Source organism: Chinchilla lanigera, unplaced genomic scaffold (genome assembly GCF_000276665.1).
Source record: "Chinchilla lanigera isolate Chin_1 unplaced genomic scaffold, ChiLan1.0 scaffold00076, whole genome shotgun sequence".
Taxonomy (NCBI): Eukaryota; Metazoa; Chordata; class Mammalia; order Rodentia; family Chinchillidae; genus Chinchilla; species Chinchilla lanigera.
The window spans coordinates 8,628,943-8,651,210 of NW_004955477.1; the positions used below are offsets into that span (position 1 = coordinate 8,628,943).

The following is a 22,268-nucleotide window of genomic DNA, read 5'->3' on the forward strand; positions in this document are numbered from 1 at the left end:
ATATAGCTCAGCGGAATAAGTGTCTGCCTGGCAAGCATAAGGTCCTGAGTGTGATTCCTGGTATCAAACAAACGAACAAAAAGAGGCTCAAAGCCAGCCTGATAGCACATCTATTTAATTTCTAAAAAGAAAAGGAAACCAAAATTGTGAGTCCACTATAAGTATAATATAAATTGAATAATAATAAGCCAAGAAAAGAAAAAAAGACTAAAACACTAAGATCTGTAAATGTGCAATGATATATAACAGGTTGCTCCTTTAATCAACAAGGAGCAGAAAAGAAACATTTAACTTTGCAGAAGCTGATGAAGGCTGTATCTGCTGGGCCTGCTTCACATCATAAACTCCAGCACACAAAGTCAGCTTGCGGAGCCCAGTTCAGCTCTTTATTTTCAAGAACTCTTCTTGGTTTCCCCTGTTGTTACTATTATTTTGAGAAAGTGATACATACTCATGAGAAAGTATAAAGAAAGAACATTTTTTAAAGAGTATAATGCTGTAACCCAGGGGTAAGCATTGCTAAATTCATCTGTATTTTCTTCCAGTCTATGCACATATATTTACATAATTGAGATTATACCGCATGTGCAATTTTATAGCCTGGCTTTTTTCACTTAATATAGTGTTGTAAAAATTTCTACAAGTCGCTGACAATTTTAGAGAAGCATTTTAATGGCTATGTAATTATCTATTATATGACATAACACAACTTAATTATTCCCTTATTGTTGGACATACAATTTCTGTATTTTTCACTATAACAGATAATATTGTCATGAGTGTCATTACAAGGAGTCTTCAATGGTTATGACTATTTTCTTAAAATAGATACTCAGAAAAAGAATTTTTGAATCAAATTATGAAAATCAAGGCGATAGAGTCAATTAATAGTCCATCAGTAGCTGGAACATGCTTGCTTCATTTTTCCCTAATGGGCAATGGTTATTATCATTATTTAAAATTTTTCTATTTTAATAAGTAGCAAGTATCTTCCTTTATAATAAATTCTCTCCTTAATTATCAGCAAATTTGAATAATTTTATGTTAATTTGCCAATAATGTGTCTGTAAATAACATATTCATTTTCTTTCCTTTTCTGTTAAGGAAAACAAAATACTTTTAATTTGTTGTTTTCTCTTGAGTTTTTTCTCTTGTGAAATTAAGCTGTATTTATGCCAAATAATGCCTTTTCTTGGCACATTTGTGTAAGTCCTATTTCCTAACCCCAAGCTCTGGAGTCTCAAATCATTGAATATTCTTTTAAAATAGTGTGTCAGATATCCATTTAGTCATTTCCAGAAGACAACAAATTTCCTGTGATTTATTTTATTATTCATATACATCAAGCAAGCAACAATCAAACAAAGCATTCATATATCAGGTAATAATGTCCTAAATATCCTTGTTTTGTTCTTGTTTTTTTTGTTTTTGTTCTTCTATTCTGTGCTTTTGTAGTTATTTCCATAAGGCTTTCATTTGCTTTAATAACCTGAAAGGGGGGACCACAAGACCCCCTCTCCAAAATAACAAAATTTCCTGCAAGGTTACACTGACTACTGTATCCCTTCCTACTTGATCTGCCCGATTAAGTCCTTGGATGCAGTTGAGTTATGTCTAGACTCTCTTTTCTGCTTCACTGATCTCTTTATTCTTTCAATAGTATTACACTATTCCAGCTATTACAGGATTATAACATTTTAAGACTTGTTTCATAGCTGTTTCAGCTGTTCCAATGTGTTCATTATTCAAATACATAGTATTCTCCAAATATACAAGCAGAAGCAATCATCCTGTAGCCCTCGAAGAATGAGATGAGCAGCATCTCCCCGTCAACTGAGATTGCCTTTTTACAATAGATTTGCAACTTTTCTACAATAGATTTGTGAGAGTGGAATACTGGTAACCTATGGACATTCAAAGTCATCTAGTCCATCTCTGGTTTTATCCAATACAAAGATTGTAGCTGTTGCTGACCATCCAACTGCCCCTGTTTGCTGAGTGTACCCATTCACTCTGAGCAGCTCTCACATTAACAGAGGCCTTTTTTAATTTTAAAAATAAAAGGAGGAAAACATTAACAGACAGACAACATTTTACAAAATAGCAAAAGAACAGTACAAACAATGCAGAGTTACAAAGTGGTAGGAAATTAACAATGCTTATTGTATTACATATTGAGATCTTCAAAGTGGTTTCTCATGAAAACAGATAGAGACGTGCATTATTGATCAACCAAGGACTCACTGACAGTTTCTTTCAGAAAACAAATAGAAGACAGTAGAACAACCATGTTAACTATCCTGTATATACATACATACAAAATTTCTCCTTCTTTCCCTTCTCTTTTCCCACACCCCAGTTGCCCTTTACCCTTGAGTGCTTTCCTATCATTTCACAATGTCTATCATACCTCCTAGTTTAAATTAACTCTTTCAGGTTTTACACTAGTGAAACAATGCGGTGCTTGCACATGTATGTTTGATTTATTTCACTTATGAGTATGGTCCCTAGTGACCATTTATCTATAAAAGCCAACAGAGGCCTTTTTTACTTTCAGAGCCACAAGAAGTGAGTGGATACCACCTCCCTGGGGACATGTCTCAGATTCTATAGATCCAAATTGAAAGCCACAGTTTGCAGAATAAGTCCCATCTATGGAAGATGCAAGAATGATGTGTTCTGGGCAGTTCCTTTGCTCCTTGTATGCTTTAAGAAATGCCCAAAGGACGAGAATTGTGATTACAGCATCTCTCTTAACCCAGACAGAGGATCAGGGCACCTAGATAAACCAATTGGGCTGATAAAATGCTATTCCAAATATCAGAAAGTAACTACAGTATACTTAATGTTCACTAAAAAATAAGATTGACAGAGAGGTTAAAAGAAATAGCATTGATTTCAGAAATTAAAAATTACAATTTGGGAACACAGACTCAAGACAGCCTTGTATGTCCTATAAGGCAAATGAAAGTAAGGGCTTTTATAAAGGACTGAAGGCTGTTCACTTGTTAGTCAGAAATCCTAAATTGCAAACACATTATGATTTGCTAATCAAATAGCATATTTCCAGCTAAGAGATGCTGAAAGCGAAGTTGATGGTTAACCTTGGGTGTCATCTTGACTGGACCAAGAGATGCTTAAAAAGTTAATAAAGTGCACTTGTAAGCGTGTCTGTGAGGGCGTTTCCAAAAATGATTGGTTGGTGGGTCAGTGAATTGGGGAAAACTTTCCCTGAACATGGGTGAAACCATCCCATTAGTTGCAGGCCCAAATAGAATAAAAAGCAGATGAAGAGGGAATCTCCCAAATGAGCTGGCTTGACTCTTCTTCATCAGAAATGAACAACAGACTGTAGAATCTTCAGCCTTTCAGCATCTTATCAGTGACTGTCCGGGAAGCTTCTACCCTTCAGTCCTAGACTAGGGCTGCAACATTGGTCTCTCCTGTGGGGCTTCCAGCTGCTTAAACTGAGTAGCAGTTGCTTTTTCTGGCTATTGTGCCTCCAGGCAGCCACAGTGGGACTACCTGACTTCTATGAGCCAATCAAATAAATTACAAATGCCTCATCTTTTCTCTCTCTCACTCACATACATCCTGTGAGAATCCTGACTAATACACCCAGTCGTTCAACATCTACTGAGACAGATGTGTTTTGACCTTCAGCAGGTCTGAGTGCATTTCTCTTCAAAGCTCTCTGCTCCACTTTAGAAAATCTTAGCCTTAATCACTTCATTTTCTTTCAGGATAGGCAGACAAATAAATAACCCCTAAGAAGCCTTCAAGTTGTTTATCATCCAGAAACTTTGCACACACTTTTGTGAAATACACACTGGGTCTGTGTACTGTCTTATAGCAATCCTCACATGATAAAAATCAATGACTGGAGAAAATACAGAAAAATATATTTTTTTTTTAAATAGAAATAAAGATACCGTATTCTGTGTACATCGTTAGCTTAGATCACAAAAAGAGAACTCAGGGTTCACCAGTGATAATTCAATGCAACAACTATTGTTGAGAATTTTAAGTGCAAACAATCTTAAGAAAACACAGAAATAAATAAAACCAATTTTCCTCAGATGTAAACAGAAATAAATGAGGTGTGAATTCCATGAGGTGGGGACCACAGCTCTGTCAGCTTGTCATTCCCAGTTCCTGCACATGATACACACCTGGTAAATGCTCCTGAATCGTAAGCAGAGCTCTGTGTGTGACTGAGATCCTTGCTGTTTACAAATGAAGCTCCTGCCTGTGGTCTCCTTTGGTTCTTAGGCAGTGAGGTGGCACTGTGTGGAGTGGCCTTGTCACTCCACACAGGTCACACTGATGAGGACCTGAGCTGCAGCTCCAGGAGCTCTCTCCCAAGACTCTGGCAGCCTCCATCTTTATTAACACTCCCCAGAAATCCTGCTAGTGGAAGAGTTGCTCCTCAGCATTCTCATCACAGAAAGAAACCACTTTCTTGGAATGTCTGCTCCCTGATGACAATAGTAAACAGATGGCTTGGATTCTGAAAACCTTTGTGGGATCAGTTAGGAGAAGTAGATCCCCCATATCTTCAATTGTAGCCTAAATCTCTGGAGAGGCTAAGAGTCAACCTTAGGACTGCACCAAGGTGAGGCCATGACTGTTAGCCACTTGACCTCCTGCTCATCATGGCTGTTTGGCTCATGAGGGTGGCCATGATGTCCATCAGGCCTGGTGGGCACTCTGAGGAAGCCCTTTCACTCACTGCAGACTCTCAGTGGGTGGAGACAGTGGTCAGGGTAGCACTATGCTGCTTCCAGAAATTTCCCACAGCACCTCACAGCCCCAGAATAGCAGGCCTGTGGTGAGGGAGTGCGGGTTAGGTGGGGGCTAATCTGTGGGTCATCTTCTAAACTAATCTCACCCTGCATTGCTTTCCGAAGCTGAGAATCCAAAATGGAAGAAGAGCAAGTCATAAAATGAAGGCTTAAATTATCAAGTCTACACATTAATAATGCAGTCTCTAAAGACTTTGGGCCCAGTTCATGCATCAATGAATTCAGGTGGCACTACATTCATTGGGCACAATGGGTGGACATTAGTTCAATACCACTTTTCTTAGCATTAATACGGGTTAAGGGTACAGTTTACATAGTACCTTCTTCCCATTGGAAATTCTTGCTGAAAGCAAGAACTCAGTGTCCTGGAGACCCATTTGTGCTTGAGCCTGTCTGGCTAACATGGACAAGAGCTAACTCACATGGGACTCAGAGATAGAAGCTGCAGCCTCAACCTTCTAAACGTTTTACTCCTTGCTGCCAGATAACTGGAGTCCTATGAAGCAACTGATGCCCTGGTCCTGAGAACACTCTGCAGGGACTCACAGCTTATAACAGACCGGATGTTCCACTTCCTTCATTACCCTGACATCTCCAAGGGGCCAGCTGCAAGGGAGGTGCCACTGTCAGCTGCTAGACTGACCTAGGATAGCTTTCACTTGGATTTACAAACTCAACAGCCCTTCACAATTAGAACAACCAGTAGCATATTCAATTACAAAAGACTGATGGTGATATCCTTGACTTTGAAAAGTACTTTTCAGCCCCAGAGCCATTGTCATGCCTGATAGGGTGAGGCTACCACCATCTCTGTGCCTATTGGCTATCACATGGGAAGTACCAATCAGTGCAATTAGACACAAGAAAAGAAAAGAAGGGAAGGAGGTACAACTCTTTCTGCTGCAAGAATGAAGGCTTGAACTAAACTAAACTCACACAGGAATATGCAAAAGCAAAACAAAGTAAGATATTTAGCAAAGCTTCAGGACATAACATTAACATAACAATGAACATACCATATACATGAAATGACCAAATAGGAGATATAGTGGATAAGGAAACACCATCCAAATGGCAAGACAAAGAAAACACAGAAGAAAATAAGCTAAACAAAACTGGGAACTTATGTGAGGAAAACTTAAGTCCTTAAGACATTGGATTTGCCTCAATGTAGAGGCATCACTGTTCTTGAGCAGAATTATTTAGAATTATAATAATACCAGCTCCCTCACATTACTGTATAAATCTCATGATTAAATAAAAATATTAAATAGGTTCTCTTTTCTGAAACTCAGCAGGTATCATCCAAATTTCATATGGAAAAAAATGGAAAATGTCTTTAAAAAATTAAAAAAGGTAAAATGAAGGGAAACTTGCTAGATATTAAAATGTGATATAATTTCTGAGATTCAAACAGTGTATTATTGGGACATAGTTTAGCAAACCAAGAGAAGAAAACAAAAGTTCACAAATACACAGAAATATATATGTAAATTGGAAACATACTGAGGAAGACATCTCTCAAATCCCAGAGAAAAATATAAACTTTATCAAAATGGTATCTGAAAAACTGAATTCACCTAGAAAATTATATCCACAATTCACACTGTTCATCAGAATGATTTTAAAATGGACCAGAAATCTCAATGTTAAAAATAAACATGTACAAATATAGGAGCAAACATGGGTGAATTTCTTTCAAACTTGGATATGGGAAAGTTTATCTGATTGGAGCTCAAAATTTAGAAGCAATAAAATAATAACTGACAAGTAGGCTGGCCTATTCTTTTAATTGTATGGTAAAACTTACTATAGACAAATGTAATGGTTGATACATTGGTGTCAACATGAGAAGCCTAGAAGCTTAACAAAGTAATTTAGCAGGTCTACATCCTGGGGTGAAAAGGACATGCCTTTATCCTCTAGGATGTTGTTCCTTGTGCCAACTTGAGAATTTTTTTTTTTTTTTTTTTTTTTTTGGTTTTTCTCTGGTACCAGGAACCGAACTCATGACCTTGTGCTTGCCAGGCAGGCGCTTTGCCGCTGAGCTAAATCCCCAGCCCCCCAACTTGAGAATTTTAACTGAGTAACTCAGCAGGGTGCTAGGGTTCTTACTTTGTAAACATCCAGAGCCTGTGCAAGAGGAAGACACAGAGATGGTGTGAGTGCTATACCAGTCCTGTGGAAGTGGGTAACCTGCATACAATATAAGGAAAGAGAAGAGGCTTGCTGCCCCTCTTTTGCTCTTGCTGCTTTTACTATCTTCTGTGGCCTTGAAATGTTGCCCCTGTGCCATGCCACCCTGCCTTGGATCCAGCTGATTATGGACAGAAACCTCCACAAACTGTGAGCAAAATAAAACCTTCCTTTCTTAATTTTGAGTGCTAGATATTTTGTCTCAGCAATGAGAGAAAGGTAACTAAGACAGCAAATTGAAAACACAAATGGAAAACTGCATAAATATTTATAACTTTATTTGTGATGTAAGAATATCACATTAACAATGCATCTCGATAGCAGTTCTCACCTCAGATTATCATAAATTTAACACTTTTCAACAATTACATTGGCAAGACATAGGGAGCAGGTGCCCCTTCCCATACCCTGCTGGAGAGCAAAATACTACTGTCTGATAGAGGGGAACCACATAGCATCTGAGGAAATGGGTAAGCACACATTTTTGACCTCTCAGTTCATTCTTAGGAAGTTTCCCTAGACATGATGTCCTCATATACTGCATTTGCACATGTTTGTTGATTGTAGTATTTGTCTATGTTAGCAAAGTTCTGAAAACAGTCCCAAAACCATTCACAGCAGGCTGGTCACGGGCACCACAGAATGCCTGCTGATGGTGCCCAGGTATAAACTGGAGGAAAGGATGTGGGCCATTCTACCAACAGGAGCAATGACTGGGGATTGCTTTTAGGTGAAAGAAACATAGTGTGATAGAGTATGTGCTTTCATATGCTTCTAGTACACAAAAAGAAGCCCAGGAAGAGGAAACCATATGGTGAGACCTGAACAGGGCAGAAAATAGAATTGGAAATAAGACTTTTCAGGTCAATCAGTTATGTTTTTAATTCAAAACATGTAAATATTTTACATATTCAATAAACAAAATTAAGAAAAGATAAGAAAAAATGCAAGGCTTGAAATTAAATCAGCATTATAGGGACTAAATTGTGTATTAAATTTCTAACAAAAATCACTCAGAAAAACAATTCATATGCATTTTAGAATACTTTGTGTCCCCTTAATGGGATATATTTTGAGGATAACGACAAAAAAGTCTTGAGTTTTAATTAGGTTTCTGTTTTTTCTGTTGACAGTTGTAATTATGTAGTAATTCTGAAATAACTGTGCATATTTCTTGATAGAACAAATGAATAATTCTCATACTTGATTGTATTGGGAATAAGGGCTGTCACTGTTGGAGAAGAGAGATGTAAGTACAGAATGGCAGAACATGTACAAAAAACTCATGGAATTGGTTGGTTTTGAATTAATCATATCAGTGTGAACCCCTTATGTTAAAGATATACACTGTTTTCTAAAATATAGAGACAAAATCCCATATTTCTCTAAATAACATTAAATACACATGGTGTAAGCATGTAGACACATGTAGCCTGTGAACCTAACCATGAGATGTGTGCACATATGGGTGTACGCATACATGTGTATACAATCTCTTACATCTGTCTGCTGAGAGGAACCAGGTTCCATGGAGGAGTGGCTCATTCTTAGCCTGGTCTTCGGTGAGTACCGTATGAGCCTGGGATGTGTTGGTGCCAGAAAAGGAGGTGCCTAAAGATGAATGAAGACAAAAGGACATAGGTACTTGCCTCAAGAGCCTCTCCTGGTCAGATCTGAGACAGTTTTATTCAAAAAGAATAATGGTAATGATGGATTATGTGATGAAATATATTTTTTTACCAAGACCAAGAGAGAGATTATTTGATAAAATATTTTTTTTAAAGATCATTATTTGATAAAATATATGTGTATAAAGACCATGAGAGAGAAAACAGGCAAAGAAGGACAGCTTCTGCTTGCACACACACATAGGAACTCATACAGAGGTGGCCTGTGAACTTGTGGACCCGTGGGCAGCAGTTCTGCATGTGAAGGCCCAGCAGGATGCACTACAACCGACACTGCAGGACAAGTGGTTGGGGATACAGCGTCGTGGAGCTTGACCTACCAGCTTCATGCTTATTACAAAGGTGATGGAAAATAAGTATGTTTCTTAGGAAAGAGGGAGACACACAACAGGAAGTGGTCACACTGTGCCTCATCCTCATGAGAACATGCTATGTCCTGCACCTCCTAATGGTCAGTCATAGACACAATCCCAGAGGTGTGCTCTGGGCAGAGATGAGCCTCACCTGAAGCTAATCATTGTGAAGCAATCTGAAAATTCCCAGCGCTGGTGTTGGTGCTGGGCTTCAGGTGAACCAAGGTCCTGTAGAAAAGAAAATGGGGGCTACAGGGAGTTCAGGATCTTAAAATGCCCACAGACATATGATCACAAAAATAATGAGTAAAACTTGATGGATCCTGGGGTAGAAATAGTATAAAAGACATTTATGTAAATAGATGAAAATTGAATGTGACTATTAGACGTTATTGTTGAGTTGCTATTGAAGTGTGCTCAGGATGACAAAGGTATTTTCACTAAGCGGCAGGAGTCATTGTTTGTAGATTTTTGCTGAATATTCAAAGGTAAAGACTCATGAATCTGAAGTTTACTTTCAAATGGCTTAAAAAAAATGAATGTATGTGTTTATATATGTGTCTACCTACATGTTAAACAGAAGGATCACACATATGAGAAAATGATTTTAAAAGGTTAAGTTTGAAAATATATGCAGTTTATTTTATTGCTTTCAAATTTTCTGCAGATTAAATACATTTCAAAGTGGAAAATGGGTAACTGATTATGTATACAAAGAGCCACCTGGTCCTTCTAGTCACTGATAGGAAAGATGTCAGAGAATACTTGGTTGATAAGATGGGGCCCTCAGAAGCAGGTGACAGAGTTGGAGAGTAACCTGGACTTGTGGTACCCTTGGCCATTTTGGGAGCAACTGCCCTCCTCAATGATGGACCAGGCCTGACCTTCCCCAGCCCCCATCCCACTGCCTGCAAGTCCTTCCTGCCCCTGACTGCACCTTGTCTTCAGCCCCAATTAGAGGCTCTTCATTTCCTTTCCCCTCTCCTGAAATATGTCTGCAATATTGCTCACACCAGTCCACACACTCATGATTCCATTTATACAACAGCTACAAGATGTTCCCTGTTTATGCGCACATTAAAAAAAAACTTTATGGCAAAATAAAATTAACATTCCAAGAAGATATTATGCATTTAATAATTTCTGGGCCCCAAACTATCAAATATTTGCATTGTCCAAAGTGAGTAGAAACAGGTATCCTGTGCTTCTTGCTGAATAGAATTGCACATACCTTTGGTCAGGAAACTGCATGTCCTGCCTGTTGCCTGTGAGCCCACCCTGGAATCCAGATGTGGACACCTGATCCTTCATTCAGACTTATCCCCTCCCTCCCAGGACCTACACTCCATACTATACCCACTCTTGCTCCTTGGTCCTTCTCATAAGAGTGCTGCGCACTTACTCCCTGTGACTTATACATACTGCATGTCCCTACTCTGAGATCACGGGTGCTCGGAAAATCCTCAGGTCCCTGTCTCTAGTGGGGCTGTGGTCCCTGTGTGAGGTTGGCCACACTAGCTCTCTCAGCCTCTCTCAAAGCCCATCTACTGCCCAGCCTGGTCCAGCAACAGCTGCTACCCACGTGCCCTGGCTATACTGATTACTGGTCTTGAAATAGTTGAGAGAAGAGAGAAAACCCAATGACTGAGGATCCACAGACAGGAGCAACTGAGTATGGAGACACAGGGTTGGAGTTAGGGCAAGGGGGTAGGGTGGGGAGCTGTGGTCAGTGAGTACACACAGAGCACTGAAATGGCTCTAAGTACTGCATACCTCCTCTTGGGGTTCTGGGAACAAAAGCTACAGTTGACTTAGGTACTACCCATATCACCTCATTTTTCCATGTTTCAGAATCCTAGCATTCAGAGGAGAAAGCAACTCAGGCATGGTAGAATCCAAGCTCTCAGTTCCAGGGAGGAGACATTGGTCCATAACACATCATCTGATACTATTCACCAACCAGGCAGGACCAGTGTTAAAGGGAGGAGGAACCTGTGTGCACCTCAGCAGGGTGGGGTTGGAGTTCAGCAGAGCATTTTACACCCCCAGCCTAAGGCTGAGGATCCCCACATTGCCCCACAGCCACCAATCTCTTGTATGATTAAAGATCTTTCCACAAGCCCACCCTGAACCCAGCTTGCTTACTCAGCCTAAGACCAAAAGGGGCTTTTTAATCCTCAGTGTTTTTATGTGAATTTGTCTTTAGACTCATGCTAAAAATACAAATGATCCTAGAGGTGAACACATAGCTAAGAGGCTGATGCTTTTTCTGAAGATATTTTCATTATTTGATAAGGATTTAAAGGGATTTTAACTACCTCCCTAGATAGTTCTTTTTAAATGTTTTAATTTTAAGGCCTTCCTGGCTTAGTACATTATATGGTACATAATCAGGTTATATATTCTCTATCCTATCTCAGCCTGAAAAATAATAAGACAGGATTATAATAATACCTCTGCAAAGGCAATTAAATGCGGCAATCCAGCACAAAGATGGCCTCATCCGAGCTCATGCTGATGATACTCACCCCCTACCTGCCAGATCCCTAACTCAACCCACTCCACCCACCACCACCTCTATAGCCAGGATAATTGATGCTCAGAACCCTTTTCTGGGTGACAAGGATTCCTTGGAGGAAACAAGTTCTCCCTGGTCATGTCTTTAGCATTGATGAAAGCCCACTCTGTTCCAGCCACTTTCACACATGGCCCAAGTTACCCTGCTGCTCCTATAACATGGGATCTGCTATTTAGTGGACTAAGAATCCTGGGTTCTGAGAGTTCACATGCTTTGCCCCATGTGGTTCATACATAATGCATGTCCCTACTCTGAGATCACAAGTGCTCAAAAAATCCTCAGGTCCAAATAAGCCCACCAACCACCCGTGCTCTCTGACCTGCAGGCTCTAAACATCTCTGACCCATCTGTGGACCTTAGAGGAAAGCTGAAGTCCAATGTATACCATAAGGGTGGGCCTAGGAAAATCCCTTCTTCTGAGCCTCAAAGAGTAGATGCTGCAGATGCAGCAGGTGCTGAAGAGGTTTTCTCTGTGGATGGACACAGTTCAGTGCCTATTTGGTAACGGCTGTCGTGTGGGCCTCATTCCATCATATAACTTGATATGCTAATTAGGATGATCCGATCCCACTTCTGCCCACAGAACACTACAGCATCTACCATGTAGCACTGGGTCAGTACTCTGTGTTTGTGCTGCAAAATCACCACAAGTGACTCAGTTGTTAAGCCATCTACAGCTGGAGAGAAGTTGACAGTGAAGACTTGAGCAGCCAAGTGACCTCTCTAGGCAATCACACCTCCGTTGTTAACCTGGGTTTGTTTTCCTGACTTCCTAAGAAAACACCCCAGCTTCTAAAGGTCTCACTGACCAAATGAATCAGCACAAGGAACAATTTACTGCCAGACTGCTGAAGCCCGAGGCTGCCAAGCAAGGGCAGAGAGAACTTCATCTGCTTCCAAGGCACTGGGCTATGTCGATACATTCATAGCAGAATAGTTGGGAACTTTATGGGCCATTTCCATTTCTAAAATATGGGGTAGGTTGCAAGCATTGATGCAAATGGCAAGAAATATTTATTATATGCAGGACCATAATAAATATTTCTTTTATATCCTAAATAAAACCTAAAAATTCTGAGTGTTTTGTGAGCTTCTTTTATGTCTTTCCATTATAGCCCTGGACCTGTGATTTAGCCAAAATTCAGTAGCAGTGAACATGAGCTACTGTGGAGCTGTTTCCAAACTCTGAGCAGAGCCACTCTGGACAGATGTCAGTACATGGTCCAAAGAGCTCCTCCTATAGCCATTGCCCTGAAAGGAGCTCCACCCACCCAAGAAACAGTCAGATGCCATCCAGAAGAGCCACTGCTCAAAGCACAGGGACAGAGTGGCTGCATGCAATGTGCAATTTCTCATTTGGGACCTAAAAGTAGATCAGGATTCCTCTTTTTATCTCTGGAAGGGCAGTGCATTTAGCAAAGTATAAAGTGAAGACAGTAAATTTATAAACACATTTGAATATGGACAGCATTTTAATACCATTAGTCTGAGCTACCAAAAATGAGGGCTCAGATCTCTGACTTTCTTACTAAATTTGAGAGATGGAGAAGTGGAGAAGGCTGGAGTGGTAGTAAAAATGATTCATTCCTCAGCACACTTTGCCAGAAGGTGATTTATTATAAAGAGCATATGGGACGCCCACATTTGCCACTTCATGGGCAGAATTAGAGGATGAAAATGGAGAGATTTGTCTTGGATGGACGTGGAGATGAATCAAGTAAATCCTCACTGAAACCAATGTGGTATATTTTCTGGAGGTATAGAGAAGTAATTTTTCCTTGCTTGGAAATGACATCCCGTTTGTTTTCATTTCCCTGTCTTATATTCACTCATAGAGATTACCTCTCCAAATGAGATCATGCAGGGCCACGACCTTGTCCCGTGGGAATCATGCATGGAGGGGAATTCAGGAATAGACATGTCCAGGCGCACTGTCTGGTGGAGGCTCACATGCTCTCCAGCACTCTGTTTGTGAAATGTGCCCACACAATGGAGAAGGATTCACCTGGACAGGAGTCAGAGATGGAAAGATTTGGAGAGGAATACTATTTTATAGCACTGGCTATTTACACACACAGACAAATCATTCATAGGGTATACACAAGCATGCACACAAATGCTCATGTATACGAGCCCAGACACACACACACACACACACACACACACACATACGCACACACGCACGCACACACCAGTGTCAACATCAGTGGAGGCAAGCTCCATCCAGCTGTTCAACACTGGCTTGCATGGCACTATTTCAGTTCTAGAAACAACCATCAGGCTCTGCGGACATTGAGACTTTGATTCCAGATCTCATCCACAATCCCATGGACACAATCCCATGGGAATGCATGCTCTGTGACCTTCACAGATATCTTGTATTTGGAGCTTGGCAGGCTCATGGGACTCTCTTTCCAACAAAAGACTCTTAGAAAGTTCCACTTAGAGCATCTTCTCCCTCCAGCTCTCTAAGTTGGCCCCTAATTCCTTCTCCTCTTTACAAAATCCCAGGTGATTGGGGTGCCAATAGGGTAGATGGGCTGGTCAGTCTCACTTACAGACAAAGGAGTCAGGCTGTGGAGACAGGTGGCAGTAACAATGAAGGTTGGCCCCGAACCATGTACAGCGAGCTTCATCCTTAAGATAACAACCTCTCTGGAAATGAGTCAGGCCATAAAAAGCAGAGAAAATAAAAAATCCAAACCAGCAAACACAAGTCGCTTCTAAGTATATGTTACATAGCCAATCTACCAGCCACGAACAGTGGATTGAGGTAGCAGGTGCTGAGTTAGTAAACATAAACGGTGGGTGGCAACACTGCTGTGGGGTTTCTGGAGTCCCAGAGAAGTGGATATGTTCTTGTGTGGGTGTTCTGAGAATGAAGACACTCTGTCCCAGGTTGAATGGAGCACAGGGCCAAGAACAGATTATTTTCCTAGCATTCCCAGAAGATGTAGGCTGGAGGATCTCTGGAGACTGGATTGGGAAAGAAGGGATTTGGTCATGGGCACATGGGAGTCACTGAGCAGTATGTGGAGGTCAGAGTTAAGGCCTTCCTTGATCCATAACCTCTGAAAGTGTCTTGTAGCCTGGCAGGCTCCTGAACCACTTGAGGCTCAATGTTGTCCGCCTAGCCCCATGGGGGCCCGCCACACTGGGCACTTGCCCAGCAGCGTGCTACAGGCTCTTGTGCCTGTGGATGAAGCTGTTGTGAAGATGGGACCTGAAAGTCCAGTGATTTGAGACCCAAATTTCTATGCTTCTAGTGAGAGAGGATGAAGTAAGTACACAGGGTTGTTAGCCACTGTGAAGCAGATGGATTACCTGGGCTGTTCCTAAAAGTAAGGAATCTGGCTATAGACTACTCTCTGCTTCTTGTCCCTTCCTCTCTGTACTGGTGCTGCCAAAAGTATAAAACTGTAAATGGAAAAGTTCTGTGTTCCAAGAGAGTCCTGGATACCACAGATGGAGAGCTTTCTGCCAGGTGGCCTGTTGGAGCCTGCTGTCTGGAACCTCCCCACCAGGTGGGCAAGGTGGGCTTACCCACTCAAGTGTGCAGGGACTACGAGAGGACTGGACAGGTCCTCAAGACAGACTTCTGAAGGTGGCCCAGCCTGTTAAATAGGAGGGGAGGGTCAGGTGGGAAAGTGTTCAGTGTGGAGAATGGCATGCTCCAAGCTGGTAATGGCCAGGTAGGCACAGGTAGGCACAGTGTTGCTGGCATGAGGCTTCACCTGCTAGCGCAACGTTCCTGATAAGGGGAAACACCAAGCTGCAATGAGGGTGTTTGCAACATGAGGAATGAGAATCAGCCTCCACAAGGATCACTCAAGGGTCATGATAGGACTCCTGTCCTACGCAGGGGCTGGCAGGGAGGGGACTACAATTTGTTGATCTCTACAAGTGAACCATTTTGCCATTTTGGAGATTTTTCCAGATCATATCAGTCTTTAGAACATTTAAACTTCTAAAAACAAGGGCAAAGCAGAAAACAACATGCTAACCTGCTAATATGAGAGCCCCTACCTCACCTCCAGCCCTTCTCATATCTTCCCCCAAATTTGCATACCACAGAGAAAACTCCCAATTGTTTCAGCTCTTCCTAGAAGCATCTACTTTGGTTTCACAGAGCAGAGACTGGGAGATCCAAGCTTGAAGGGCCACTGGCATCTCATTGTGGGTGTCTGGGCAGATGCTCATGACTGGCAGAAGGGAGATGGAGCTGTTACCCATTTCCAGGGAGAGCTTCATCTGGCACAATCTCTGTCTGTGGATTATTCTATCAGTTCCCAGAGCAAAACGCCTGCACCAGGCTTTGAGGAGAATGAGTTGGCACAGCCACCTGATTGCAGACTTCTGTGTGTGGAGGAGCAACGCCTCCAGAGCAGGACAGCAGCTGTTTTCATTTGTGGTTTGCAAACAGAGGTCACAGCAGAGTGAGAGCATTGGGCGAGGTGACCAGGCTGGAAGTAATTTATCATTTCAGGATGGCCTCAGCCAGCACTGCAAATTCACCAAGTGCCCAACACAGACTACTGGGAATGTCCAGTGCCTGTGTACTCAGTCAGTGGAGGAAAGAATGCCCAGCTAACTGGGCTTGCACCAGCAGGTATCCGTCAAAACAGGAATGGTGCTACAGTAGGCATGTCTAGTTCATGTTTCACACTTCCAAGGAATCCTTAAAGTCAAAGTCACCCATTTACTTTCTTGGTTTCAGAAGATTCTAACATCTGAAGCAGGGGCCAGTTCTCAAGGAGTGGTCAGATGAAGAGCAACCAGGGGCCAGATGTGAAGATGCCTTCCACAAGTGCTCCCCTAAGTTAAGTACAAGATAGACTTTCAGATAATGGATCAGGAATGAGAAGTCAAAGTCACTGCTGAGAATGGATATTGAGATGTACAACTTGGCTTTGATATAATAGGTGTTCATGCTTCTCAAAAAGAGGCACTAGCAAGAGTGGAAAGGGTAAGGTTCAGAGTAACACTGGAGAAAATGGGGCAAGTACTAGCCGAGCTAGTCTAACTGCTAAGTCTGGAGGACAAGCGCTAACCGACCCTGAGAGCCATGGGCTGTTGGGGAAAGCCATCCTTGCGATATAGATGAATAGGCCTAAACTTAGCTTCCCTCCATGGCAAATGGACAACTATGGGAAGTCTTCTTCCTGCTCTGTTCTGTGCTTGTCAAATGGGCTCCCTGGACATTGTCTTCCCAAGAGAAGCTCCCTCTAGGAAGAGAGAACTGCTCCACTCAAGGCAAACCTCTTGGCCCCTGGGACAGCTGAACTCTTCATAATAAAGGAAGTTACCAAGGCTTGGTAGATAGTTCAGTGAGTGGTAGAACAATTATCCAGCATAAATAAGGCCCAGGATTTGATTCCCAGCACCAGAAAAACAAGAAAGAAGTAAAGAAGGAAGCCGCATCATCAGTTCTAGGTGTCATGAGCTTACACAAGCACATTTCTTGACAGCCAGAAGCCGGGACATTAGAGTCCCTAGCCCACCGATCCAGCTGGGGCCGAGCCCCATCATTTCAGCTCCTTTCAGTGGGTATCTGGCACAGACAACCAGGGGTCTTCTAGAGATTTACCTCTGCAGGGCACTGGGAAAAGTCCTCATCTAGTTTCTCTTTGTGCCTTGAGAGGAAGATTATTCTTAAAGAAAAAGAATTTAACAGTCACATCCATCACCACAGGAGGCAGGACAAGTTTACCCACTACACAGATGGGAAGACAACAGCTCAGAAAAGCAGATTCCCAAGCTCAGACTCTAACTCCAGAACTCAATATCAGAAGCTGCCAGGCCCTCTGTAGAGCAGAAAAAAGGCCCTGGGCATACAACTACACTGGCACACTCACCCTCAGGGGACCTATCTGGTCCTAGAGACTTTTCATGGTTCCCATGGTTTCGGGCACTGGGTCCTGAGTGGTCAGAAAATCTGGTTTTCCATTCTGTCGGAGACTCTCGGGTCATGGCTCAAGCTGGTGAACATAACGAACACTCAGTTGTTTGTGGGTAGTCCCGTGTGAGTGGGATGCTTCCAGGGAAGAAAGGATCTCAGGTAAAGGGTCAGAGCCTCATCCTGTCAGTAGCTGTGTTTTTGTTGTTGATGTCCTCATACTCTAGGTCCTTCTCCCTTGGTTTTTGACCCTACTGGGCTGAGCCCTTGTCCTCGCATCTGTGCCTTCTGTCTCAGCTCTCATGCCCCACCCTAGTGAGCTCCCTCTAACTGCTGTCATGGAGTCATGCCCTTGTACCCGTCTCAGCTGCTATGATCTTTGTAACCCTCAAGTCCATAATGCCACTTACTGTGGCTTTAATTTCTCCATCTCTCCAAAGTTCATATTGACACCTACCCTCAAGGTGAGGGGCAGGACTTCCAGATTATGTTCTAAGGGGGGGGACTTTGTGGATGGAATTAGTGCCCTGATAAAAGAGCCTTCAGTGAGCTCTCCAGTCTCTTTGGTAATGTGAGGATGTAATAAGAAGGTGCTATCCAAAAGGACTGGCCCCTCTGTGTGCCTCAACAGTACTTATGATGTGGTAGACTAGCTACTTGGCTGTGGCCATGAGACTGGCCCTCCCACTTGTCTCTGGGTGGCAATGAAGACCTGGTTCATGGAGTTTTCTTCTAGACCCTTAGTTCAAGAGCTGCACAGTGGACACTGCAGGAATAAAGGATGGACTATGGAATGGAGCAAGAGAGGTGGCTATTAGCCTCGTGAGATACGCAGTAGGGAAGGTACAGGTTTGCAGACTCTGGAGCCAAACAGATTTTGTACAAGTGCTGGCTCTGTCGCTCTGGGTGACTTTGGGTAAAACAGTTGCTTCCTAATCCTCAGTGTTCTCTAGGAAGTGAGAGTAGAGAGGAAATTTACCTTCAGGGATTGTTGATGGACTGCATGTAGCAAGGAGCAAAGGCACTTGGCTTGATACCTGCTATGCCTGTCCTAGAAGAAGTACTTGCTAAGTTATATGTTAGGATTAATATTTGGATTATTTGCAGATCAAAGGCCATGGTCATTTGAAGCAGGAGTGGGTTCTAATCACAGTGACTGTACACCAAGTCACCCTGAGACACAGTGGCTCACGCTGATGACAGCTCTTGTTTTGCTCACCAGTCTGTGATCTGGATGGGGCTAGTGTCTGCTTTGCTAGTTGTCAGCTGGTGCTTCTCAAAGACTGGGAGCCTGAATCAACCAAAGTGTCACAGGAGCTCTGAAACGGTCACTCTTCTACTATCCTCTACACCACTGGTTTCCAGCAAAGGTGCATTCATTGTCTTGAGGATTTTATGAATAATCAAGAATCTTTGACCTGGGTCACACTTTAATTCATAAGTATAAGCCTAGCAAAAATGTATTTGAAAAAAATGTTAATGAACAATTTTTTCTTATTGCTTATAGATTGTTTGAGCAATTCACTCAATGAACAACAAGAAAATAAACAGCAGGGACAATGAACACTAGTCAAGGATATAAACACTTGGCACACCAACGTTGAAAAATTTGTCATCACTGCCTATGAAAAGACAACGGTGATATGAATCTATTCAGGTTTATCTACCTTAGCCATGCTTGTCAATGACTCTGAAATTCCTATGCTTGTCATTGTTGCTCAAGATCAGGAAGACCCAGAGATCAGGGCTCTCATCCTCTCAGGACTGTCTCATTGGCTGGAACATGAAGCCTGAGCCAAGAGTTGAGATCTCAGAGAGATGAGAGCACTGAATGACAAGCCCCAGTGTACTGAGAAAGGGACAGATCCAGTATCATCAGTGAACCAGGTGAAGGAGGGGCATTAGGGACACAGAGCCAGTCAGCAAAGGTCCAAGTGGGAATGTGAGAGAGGAGCAGCGCCCAAGGAAAGGAATAGCAAAATCTTGGAGGTGTGGGTGACAGGCAGGACCAGGCTATGGCTGTGTCCCCAGACCCTGGCTGCTGCAATATGGGGGGAAGGTATGATACAGTGGTCAGTAACAGAATGTCCTGTCTCTCCTTCCAACACATAGATTGTTGCATATTCAGTATCTCTGGTATAGTATTTATTATTATTATTTATTACTTAACAGCTTAGAGGTTACTAGAGAACTCATCCATGTTATGCTAGTGGCATTTAAAATGAACACGACATATGTAAAAAGTAAAGGAAATTGTGGCTTTAAAACTCACATAATTCACTCTTTTTCTACAATGTTTTAAATATGTATATAAGAATTAAAATGTTAATTACACCTACAGAACTTAAAAGCAGAAAAATAATTGAAATATTATCCACCTGCCCATGAACATGAAGATATTTTAAGACTTAATTTTCTCCCTGAGGGCTTACCAGATTATATCCAAGCTCACCTTCCATCTCAATATGTCTACTGATCCAGAGGTAGGTAAGAATATAGAGGGACATATGACTTAGAAATTACCTACCAATCATGTATCTAAAACTCCAAATACTATTTACAAAATCATAATCATGATTATATAAATAAAATTATAAGTTCCCAGATATTTGGAGGAGAATCAAAGGCCCCTGGCAGCTTCCCTGCAGGACCTCAGGCACTTGGGCATTGCTAAGTGCTAAGACTTGGGTGTCTGTCGTGTTGTCTCTAGGCCAAAGGCTACAATTACACGATCCTGGGCATCCCGCTGTTAATGTCATTCTGGGTGTGGCTGTGTGTAGTTGTGGTAACAACTGTTCAGTGCAAGGACTGTAATGCTGATGATGGTGATTAGAGGAGCTAGGTGTTGACGGAAAACAGATGGCCACACAACAGGTATCATCAAGAGGGCTCAGCAGGGTCTGAGTCCAGGCTCTTCAAATGTGTGTAGAAGGCATGTAGGCTTTGAAAACATTTTGTCAAGTGGCTCCTTCAAGTGCATGGACATAAACATGTCCATACTCTATGCCCATTTTGACAGCTGGTATTTGGAGGTGGTTTGAGTATATTTCCTGCAAGGCTTCATGTGTTAGGAGCTTGGTGCTCAGTGTGGCAATGTAGGACCTTCAAGCTGTGCAACCCAGTAGGAAGTCATTTGGTGTGTTAGGAAGCTTTCTGTTACTGTAATAAAATACATGAAGCAAAACAATTTTTAAAAATAGAAGGTTTGATTTGGGAAATAACTTTGGAGGTTTTAGTCCCTGGTCAGTTCTGCCCAATGCTTTTGGTCCTGTAGTAAGGCAGGACACCATAGTGCACCTGCATCACAGAGGAGACCTTTTTATCTCATAGCATGTGGAAAGCAAAAAGAGAGGGACAAGAAAGGGCCAGGGTTGTAATATCTTGTTCAAGGGCATGTCTCCAGTGATCTAGCTTACCTCCACTAGGCCTCACCTTCTGAGGTTTCCACAATCTCCACTCGCTGGACTGGGCACCAAGCCTTTAATACATGAGTGTTTGGGAGACATTCTAGATTCAAACCTTACCACTGGATCACCGGGGAATCTGTCCACAGAAGGGATTAATGTAGTTGTCCTGGGGTCTCAAGTAGTTCCTGCTATAGGGGTGTTATAAAAAAGCAATGAAGTCCTCTACCCCTGTTTGTCTTATCTGACATGTGATCTCTCCCTCACCCACACACTCCCACTACTCACCTACCATGAGGTCACAACCAGAGCTTGAGGAAGACAGTGTCATGCTCTTGGAACTGCACAACTGAATAAACTTCTTTACTGTAAAAATTATCCAGTCTTGGGTACTGTGTTATAGCAATGGAAAATGGACTAATACACCCAGCCTCCCCAAGTCTTCTTCAGCCCTGATCTTCCTAATTTGTGCTTTCCAAACCCCTGATCAGCCTGGTTGACTGCAGCCTAAAGGACAGTACCTCCTGTCACAGCATGGATGGCAGTTTACAAAACTGTGATCTGTAGCTTTAGGTTCTGGCTACTGAGAGAAGTTCACCGCTGCCTTCAGGCCACTCCTGAGCATAGCTGTGATGAGAGATTCAGCTGTCAATACCAGTCTACACGTTTTCCTCTTCACTTATAGATGACAAGGAGACAAGCCATAGGCAGAGGTATGATGGAGGAAAAGGCAGCAGTGCAAGGACACCAAGTGTCAGGGGATGTGGATTTATTGATGCCTTCTACAGCTGTTCAGCTCATTTGGTCCATGCTATCCGTTTTACATGAAATACATGCTGAGTAAATTTCATTAGCATTAGGTGAGTGAGATGAGAACTGAAGACAGGCAATTCAGGTTGCATTGACCTGGTGTTCTGTGTTCAGGTGATCAGCCTCTACTAGGGCAGGAACCTGCCTGAGAAGCCCCTTAAATGAATGTTTATCAATGGCAGGAAGGGTCCAACCTTCCTGCAAACCCAGAGGTCAAGAAGCTCCCATCCCCTGAAGTTGCTTGTGTCTCTCCTGCCTCTATCCAGAGGCCTCAGTAGTAAGTAGCACCCACCAGGCTACCTGGCTGGTTTAGGGCAGAGTACACCCATTGAGACATGATAATACATGAATGACTCTTCCAGCCTCTCAGGGGTAGACACCAGGAGGTTCCATGGGCAGAGCACCATAATGCTTCCTCTACCTCTCACTGAGCCATGGTTATGCCTTTTACAACAAGGTACCACCCCAGCACTATGAAGGAGACCTTCTCTTTGTGGTGCTCTCTGAGTCCTGTGGAAAATGGCTGCTCCATTTGTCT

The 22,268-nt window shown here is 42.5% G+C and overlaps 1 long non-coding RNA gene across 1 annotated transcript; it reads right to left on the bottom strand.

Moving 5' to 3' along the window:
• Positions 1 to 352: 352 nt before the first annotated feature.
• Positions 353 to 22,268, bottom strand: LOC102020909. The gene is made up of 3 exons (XR_263663.1): positions 22,215 to 22,268; positions 21,209 to 21,286; positions 353 to 424 (listed from the first exon to the last, which is right to left on the bottom strand). It is a non-coding gene; the product is annotated as an uncharacterized LOC102020909 (long non-coding RNA).